The sequence below is a fragment of the Ammospiza nelsoni genome, chromosome 12 (assembly GCF_027579445.1).
Source record: "Ammospiza nelsoni isolate bAmmNel1 chromosome 12, bAmmNel1.pri, whole genome shotgun sequence".
Lineage (NCBI taxonomy): Eukaryota > Metazoa > Chordata > Aves > Passeriformes > Passerellidae > Ammospiza > Ammospiza nelsoni.
The window spans coordinates 19,182,381-19,191,150 of record NC_080644.1 but is presented as its reverse complement, the minus strand read 5'-3'; positions in this window follow the sequence as shown (position 1 = coordinate 19,191,150).

Sequence of the window (8,770 nt, the reverse complement as noted above, 5' to 3'; positions counted from 1 at the left end):
GTTCATGTGATTGGAAAAGTCAGGAAAGTGGTAAGGTACTGTTTTCTATCAGTTGGCAAGCTGCGCACACAATCCCAGTGTTGTACAGCTTCCTTCTTCACCTTTCCGATGCTGCCGCTCTCTCCGGCTCCCGGAGCCGAAGAAGCGGCTTCTTCGCGCAAAGACGGTTGTACCGCTCACAGTGCTCTCTTAGCGCCGCTTCTGCCGAAAGAAGCCCGGGAGCGGCGCTTAACTCCGGAGAGCATCGTCCCTTCGTCTTTAGCGTCTTTTGTGGTCTACAACCTAGCAGAAAGCTTTGCCACTCTGTCTGGCAAGGAAAACATGCGCCAGCACAGAAAACATCTCCCATCGTGTTCTGGACGTTGTACGGAGGTCTGCCAAGTGTTTGCATAAAGAAATGAAAAGTTGTCCAAAATAACTTCCTATCGAATGTTCATGTGATTGGAAAAGTCAGGAAAGTGGTAAGGTACTGTTTTCTATCAGTTGGCAAGCTGCGCACACAATCCCAGTGTTGTACAGCTTCCTTCTTCACCTTTCCGATGCTGCCGCTCTCTCCGGCTCCCGGAGCCGAAGAAGCGGCTTCTTCGCGCTAAGGCGATTGTACCGCTCACAGCGCTCTCTTAGCGCGGCTTCTGCGGAAAGAAGCCCGGGAGCGGTGCTTAGCTCCGGAGAGCATCGTCCCTTCGTCTTTAGCGTCTTTTGTGGTCTACATCCTAGCAGAAAGCTTTTCCACTCTGTCTGGCAAGGAAAACCTGCGCCAGCACAGAAAACATCTCCCATCGTGTTCTGGACGTTGTACGGAGGTCTGCCAAGTGTTTGACAAGAAGAGAAGAAATGTTGTCCAAAACAGCTTCCAATCGAATATTCATGTGATTGGAAAAGTCAGGAAAGTTGTAAGGTACTGTTTTCTATCAGTTGGCAAGCTGCGCACACAATCCCAGTGTTGTACAGCTTCCTTCTTCACCTTTCCGATGCTGCCGCTCTCTCCGGCTCCCGGAGCCGAAGAAGCGGCTTCTTCGCGCAAAGACGCTTGTACCGCTCACAGTGCTCTCTTAGCGCGGCTTCTGCCGAAAGAAGCCCGGGAGCGGCGCTTAACTCCGGAGAGCATCGTCCCTTCGTCTTTAGCGTCTTTTGTGGTCTACATCCTAGCAGAAAGCTTTTCCACTCTGTCTGGCAAGGAAAACATGCGCCAGCACAGAAAACATCTCCCATCGTGTTCTGGACGTTGTACGGATGTCTGCCAAGTGTTTGAAAGAAACAAAGAAAAGTTGTCCAAAACAGCTTCCAATCGAATATTCATGTGATTGGAAACGTCAGGAAAGTGTAAGGTACTGTTTTCTATCAGTTGGCAAGCTGCGCACACAATCCCAGTGTTGTACAGCTTCCTTCTTCACCTTTCCGATGCTGCCGCTCTCTCCGGCTCCCGGAGCCGAAGAAGCAGCTTCTTCGCGCAAAGACGATTGTACCGCTCACAGTACTCTCTTAGCGCGGCTTCTGCCGAAAGAAGCCCGGGAGCGGCGCTTAGCTCCGGAGAGCATCGTCCCTTCGTCTTTAGCGACTTTTGTGGTCTACATCCTAGCAGAAAGCTTTTCCACTCTGTCTGGCAAGGAAAACATGCGCCAGCGCAGAAAACATCTCCCATCGTGTTCTGGACGTTGCACGGAGGTCTGCCAAGTGTTTGCATAAAGAAATGAAAAGTTGTCCAAAATAACTTCCTATCGAATGTTCATGTGATTGGAAAAGTCAGGAAAGTGGTAAGGTACTGTTTTCTATCAGTTGGCAAGCTGCGCACACAATCCCAGTGTTGTACAGCTTCCTTCTTCACCTTTCCGATGCTGCCGCTCTCTCCGGCTCCCGGAGCCGAAGAAGCGGCTTCTTCGCGCAAAGACGGTTGTACCGCTCACAGTGCTCTCTTAGCGCCGCTTCTGCCGAAAGAAGCCTGGGAGAGGCGCTTAACTCTGGAGAGCATCGTCCCTTCGTCTTTAGTGTCTTTTGTGGTCTACATCCTAGCAGAAAGCTTTTCCACTCTGTCTGGCAAGGAAAACATGCGCCAGCACAGAAAACATCTCCCATCGTGTTCTGGACTTTGCACGGAGGTCTGCCAAGTGTTTGCATAAAGAAATGAAAAGTTGTCCAAAATAACTTCCTATCGAATGATCATGTGATTGGAAAAGTCAGGAAAGTGGTAAGGTACTGTTTTCTATCAGTTGGCAAGCTGCGCACACAATCCCAGTGTTGTACAGCTTCCTTCTTCACCTTTCCGATGCTGCCGCTCTCTCCGGCTCCCGGAGCCGAAGAAGCGGCTTCTTCGCGCTAAGGCGATTGTACCGCTCACAGCGCTCTCTTAGCGCCGCTTCTGCGGAAAGAAGCCCGGGAGCGGTGCTTAGCTCCGGAGAGCATCGTCCCTTCGTCTTTAGCGTCTTTTGTGGTCTACATCCTAGCAGAAAGCTTTTCCACTCAGTCTGGCAAGGAAAACCTGCGCCAGCACAGAAAACATCTCCCATCGTGTTCTGGACGTTGCACGGAGGTCTGCCAAGTGTTTGCATAAAGAAATGAAAAGTTGTCCAAAATAACTTCCTATCGAATGTTCATGTGATTGGAAAAGTCAGGAAAGTGGTAAGGTACTGTTTTCTATCAGTTGGCAAGCTGCGCACACAATCCCAGTGTTGTACAGCTTCCTTCTTCACCTTTCCGATGCTGCCGCTCTCTCCGGCTCCCGGAGCCGAAGAAGCGGCTTCTTCGCGCAAAGGCGATTGTACCGCTCACAGTGCTCTCTTAGCGCCGCTTCTGCCGAAAGAAGCCCGGGAGCGGTGCTTAGCTCCGGAGAGCATCGTACCTTCGTCTTTAGCGTCTCTTGTGGTCTACATCCTAGCAGAAAGCTTTTCCACTCTGTCTGGCAAGGAAAACATGCGCCAGCGCAGAAAACATCTCCCATCGTGTTCTGGATGTTGCACGGAGGTCTGCCAAGTGTTTGCATAAAGAAATGAAAAGTTGTCCAAAATAACTTCCTATCGAATGTTCATGTGATTGGAAAAGTCAGGAAAGTGGTAAGGTACTGTTTTCTATCAGTTGGCAAGCTGCGCACACAATCCCAGTGTTGTACAGCTTCCTTCTTCACCTTTCCGATGCTGCCGCTCTCTCCGGCTCCCGGAGCCGAAGAAGCGGCTTCTTCGCGCAAAGACGATTGTACCGCTCACAGTGCTCTCTTAGCGCCGCTTCTGCCGAAAGAAGCCCGGGAGCGGCGCTTAGCTCCGGAGAGCCTCGTCCCTTCGTCTTTAGCGTCTCTTGTGGTCTACATCCAAGCAGAAAGCTTTTCCACTCTGTCTGGCAAGGAAAACATGCGCCAGCGCAGAAAACATCTCCCATCGTGTTCTGGACGTTGCACGGAGGTCTGCCAAGTGTTTGACAAGAAGAGAAGAAATGTTGTCCAAAACAGCTTCCAATCGAATATTCATGTGATTGGAAACGTCAGGAAAGTGTAAGGTACTGTTTTCTATCAGTTGGCAAGCTGCGCACACAATCCCAGTGTTGTACAGCTTCCTTCTTCACCTTTCCGATGCTGCCGCTCTCTCCGGCTCCCGGAGCCGAAGAAGCGGCTTCTTCGCGCAAAGACGATTGTACCGCTCACAGTGCTCTCTTAGCGCCGCTTCTGCCGAAAGAAGCCCGGGAGCGGTGCTTAGCTCCGGAGAGCCTCGTACCTTCGTCTTTAGCGTCTCTTGTGGTCTACATCCTAGCAGAAAGCTTTTCCACTCTGTCTGGCAAGGAAAACATGCGCCAGTGCAGAAAACATCTCCCATCGTGTTCTGGACGTTGCACGGAGGTCTGCCAAGTGTTTGCATAAAGAAATGAAAAGTTGTCCAAAATAACTTCCTATCGAATGTTCATGTGATTGGAAAAGTCAGGAAAGTGGTAAGGTACTGTTTTCTATCAGTTGGCAAGCTGCGCACACAATCCCAGTGTTGTACAGCTTCCTTCTTCACCTTTCCGATGCTGCCGCTCTCTCCGGCTCCCGGAGCCGAAGAAGCGGCTTCTTCGCGCAAAGACGGTTGTACCGCTCACAGTGCTCTCTTTGCGCCGCTTCTGCCGAAAGAAGCCCGGGAGCGGCGCTTAACTCCGGAGAGCATCGTCCCTTCGTCTTTAGCGTCTTTTGTGGTCTACATCCTAGCAGAAAGCTTTTCCACTCTGTCTGGCAAGGAAAACATGCGCCAGCACAGAAAACATCTCCCATAGTGTTCTGGACGTTGCACGGAGGTCTGCCAAGTGTTTGCATAAAGAAATGAAAAGTGGTCCAAAATAACTTCCTATCGAATGTTCATGTGATTGGAAAAGTCAGGAAAGTGGTAAGGTACTGTTTTCTATCAGTTGGCAAGCTGCGCACACAATCCCAGTGTTGTACAGCTTCCTTCTTCACCTTTCCGATGCTGCCGCTCTCTCCGGCTCCCGGAGCCGAAGAAGCGGCTTCTTCGCGCAAAGACGGTTGTACCGCTCACAGTGCTCTCTTAGCGCCGCTTCTGCCGAAAGAAGCCCGGGAGCGGCGCTTAACTACGGAGAGCATCGTCCCTTCGTCTTTAGTGTCTTTTGAGGTCTACATCCTAGCAGAAAGCTTTTCCACTCTGTCTGGCAAGGAAAACATGCGCCAGCACAGAAAACATCTCCCATCGTGTTCTGGACGTTGTACGGAGGTCTGCCAAGTGTTTGCATAAAGAAATGAAAAGTTGTCCAAAATAACTTCCTATCGAATGTTCATGTGATTGGAAAAGTCAGGAAAGTGGTAAGGTACTGTTTTCTATCAGTTGGCAAGCTGCGCACACAATCCCAGTGTTGTACAGCTTCCTTCTTCACCTTTCCGATGCTGCCGCTCTCTCCGGCTCCCGGAGCCGAAGAAGCGGCTTCTTCGCGCTAAGGCGATTGTACCGCTCACAGCGCTCTCTTAGCGCCGCTTCTGCGGAAAGAAGCCCGGGAGCGGTGCTTAGCTCCGGAGAGCATCGTCCCTTCGTCTTTAGCGTCTTTTGTGGTCTACATCCTAGCAGAAAGCTTTTCCACTCTGTCTGGCAAGGAAAACCTGCGCCAGCACAGAAAACATCTCCCATCGTGTTCTGGACGTTGTACGGAGGTCTGCCAAGTGTTTGACAAGAAGAGAAGAAATGTTGTCCAAAACAGCTTCCAATCGAATATTCATGTGATTGGAAAAGTCAGGAAAGTTGTAAGGTACTGTTTTCTATCAGTTGGCAAGCTGCGCACACAATCCCAGTGTTGTACAGCTTCCTTCTTCACCTTTCCGATGCTGCCGCTCTCTCCGGCTCCCGGAGCCGAAGAAGCGGCTTCTTCGCGCAAAGACGCTTGTACCGCTCACAGTGCTCTCTTAGCGCCGCTTCTGCCGAAAGAAGCCCGGGAGCGGCGCTTAACTCCGGAGAGCATCGTCCCTTCGTCTTTAGCGTCTTTTGTGGTCTACATCCTAGCAGAAAGCTTTTCCACTCTGTCTGGCAAGGAAAACCTGCGCCAGCACAGAAAACATCTCCCATCGTGTTCTGGACGTTGTACGGATGTCTGCCAAGTGTTTGAAAGAAACAAAGAAAAGTTGTCCAAAACAGCTTCCAATCGAATATTCATGTGATTGGAAACATCAGGAAAGTGTAAGGTACTGTTTTCTATCAGTTGGCAAGCTGCGCACACAATCCCAGTGTTGTACAGCTTCCTTCTTCACCTTTCCGATGCTGCCGCTCTCTCCGGCTCCCGGAGCCGAAGAAGCGGCTTCTTCGCGCAAAGACGATTGTACCGCTCACAGTGCTCTCTTAGCGCGGCTTCTGCCGAAAGAAGCCCGGGAGCGGCGCTTAGCTCCGGAGAGCATCGTCCCTTCGTCTTTAGCGACTTTTGTGGTCTACATCCTAGCAGAAAGCTTTTCCACTCTGTCTGGCAAGGAAAACATGCGCCAGCGCAGAAAACATCTCCCATCGTGTTCTGGACGTTGCACGGAGGTCTGCCAAGTGTTTGCATAAAGAAATGAAAAGTTGTCCAAAATAACTTCCTATCGAATGTTCATGTGATTGGAAAAGTCAGGAAAGTGGTAAGGTACTGTTTTCTATCAGTTGGCAAGCTGCGCACACAATCCCAGTGTTGTACAGCTTCCTTCTTCACCTTTCCGATGCTGCCGCTCTCTCCGCCTCCCGGAGCCGAAGAAGCGGCTTCTTCGCGCAAAGACGGTTGTACCGCTCACAGTGCTCTCTTAGCGCCGCTTCTGCCGAAAGAAGCCCGGGAGAGGCGCTTAACTCTGGAGAGCATCGTCCCTTCGTCTTTAGTGTCTTTTGTGGTCTACATCCTAGCAGAAAGCTTTTCCACTCTGTCTGGCAAGGAAAACATGCGCCAGCACAGAAAACATCTCCCATCGTGTTCTGGACTTTGCACGGAGGTCTGCCAAGTGTTTGCATAAAGAAATGAAAAGTTGTCCAAAATAACTTCCTATCGAATGATCATGTGATTGGAAAAGTCAGGAAAGTGGTAAGGTACTGTTTTCTATCAGTTGGCAAGCTGCGCACACAATCCCAGTGTTGTACAGCTTCCTTCTTCACCTTTCCGATGCTGCCGCTCTCTCCGGCTCCCGGAGCCGAAGAAGCGGCTTCTTCGCGCTAAGGCGATTGTACCGCTCACAGCGCTCTCTTAGCGCCGCTTCTGCGGAAAGAAGCCCGGGAGCGGTGCTTAGCTCCGGAGAGCATCGTCCCTTCGTCTTTAGCGTCTTTTGTGGTCTACATCCTAGCAGAAAGCTTTTCCACTCAGTCTGGCAAGGAAAACCTGCGCCAGCACAGAAAACATCTCCCATCGTGTTCTGGACGTTGCACGGAGGTCTGCCAAGTGTTTGCATAAAGAAATGAAAAGTTGTCCAAAATAACTTCCTATCGAATGTTCATGTGATTGGAAAAGTCAGGAAAGTGGTAAGGTACTGTTTTCTATCAGTTGGCAAGCTGCGCACACAATCCCAGTGTTGTACAGCTTCCTTCTTCACCTTTCCGATGCTGCCGCTCTCTCCGGCTCCCGGAGCCGAAGAAGCGGCTTCTTCGCGCAAAGGCGATTGTACCGCTCACAGTGCTCTCTTAGCGCCGCTTCTGCCGAAAGAAGCCAGGGAGCGGTGCTTAGCTCCGGAGAGCATCGTACCTTCGTCTTTAGCGTCTCTTGTGGTCTACATCCTAGCAGAAAGCTTTTCCACTCTGTCTGGCAAGGAAAACATGCGCCAGCGCAGAAAACATCTCCCATCGTGTTCTGGACGTTGCACGGAGGTCTGCCAAGTGTTTGCATAAAGAAATGAAAAGTTGTCCAAAATAACTTCCTATCGAATGTTCATGTGATTGGAAAAGTCAGGAAAGTGGTAAGGTACTGTTTTCTATCAGTTGGCAAGCTGCGCACACAATCCCAGTGTTGTACAGCTTCCTTCTTCACCTTTCCGATGCTGCCGCTCTCTCCGGCTCCCGGAGCCGAAGAAGCGGCTTCTTCGTGCAAAGACGGTTGTACCGCTCACAGCGCTCTCTTAGCGCCGCTTCTGCCGAAAGAAGCCCGGGAGCGGTGCTTAGTTCCGGAGAGCATCGTCCCTTCGTCTTTAGCGTCTTTTGTGGTCTACATCCTAGCAGAAAGCTTTTCCACTCAGTCTGGCAAGAAAAACCTGCGCCAGCACAGAAAACATCTCCCATCGTGTTCTGGACGTTGCACGGAGGTCTGCCAAGTGTTTGCATAAAGAAATGAAAAATTGTCCAAAATAACTTCCTATCGAATGTTCATGTGATTGGAAAAGTCAGGAAAGTGGTAAGGTACTGTTTTCTATCAGTTGGCAAGCTGCGCACACAATCCCAGTGTTGTACAGCTTCCTTCTTCACCTTTCCGATGCTGCCGCTCTCTCCGGCTCCCGGAGCCGAAGAAGCGGCTTCTTCGCGCAAAGACGATTGTACCGCTCACAGTGCTCTCTTAGCGCCGCTTCTGCCGAAAGAAGCCCGGGAGCGGCGCTTAGCTCCGGAGAGCCTCGTCCCTTCGTCTTTAGCGTCTCTTGTGGTCTACATCCAAGCAGAAAGCTTTTCCACTCTGTCTGGCAAGGAAAACATGCGCCAGCGCAGAAAACATCTCCCATCGTGTTCTGGACGTTGCACGGAGGTCTGCCATGTGTTTGACAAGAAGAGAAGAAATGTTGTCCAAAACAGCTTCCAATCGAATATTCATGTGATTGGAAACGTCAGGAAAGTGTAAGGTACTGTTTTCTATCAGTTGGCAAGCTGCGCACACAATCCCAGTGTTGTACAGCTTCCTTCTTCACCTTTCCGATGCTGCCGCTCTCTCCGGCTCCCGGAGCCGAAGAAGCGGCTTCTTCGCGCAAAGACGATTGTACCGCTCACAGTGCTCTCTTAGCGCCGCTTCTGCCGAAAGAAGCCCGGGAGCGGTGCTTAGCTCCGGAGAGCCTCGTACCTTCGTCTTTAGCGTCTCTTGTGGTCTACATCCTAGCAGAAAGCTTTTCCACTCTGTCTGGCAAGGAAAACATGCGCCAGCGCAGAAAACATCTCCCATCGTGTTCTGGACGTTGCACGGAGGTCTGCCAAGTGTTTGCATAAAGAAATGAAAAGTTGTCCAAAATAACTTCCTATCGAATGTTCATGTGATTGGAAAAGTCAGGAAAGTGGTAAGGTACTGTTTTCTATCAGTTGGCAAGATGCGCACACAATCCCAGTGTTGTACAGCTTCCTTCTTCACCTTTCCGATGCTGCCGCTCTCTCCGGCTCCCGGAGCCGAAGAAGCGGCT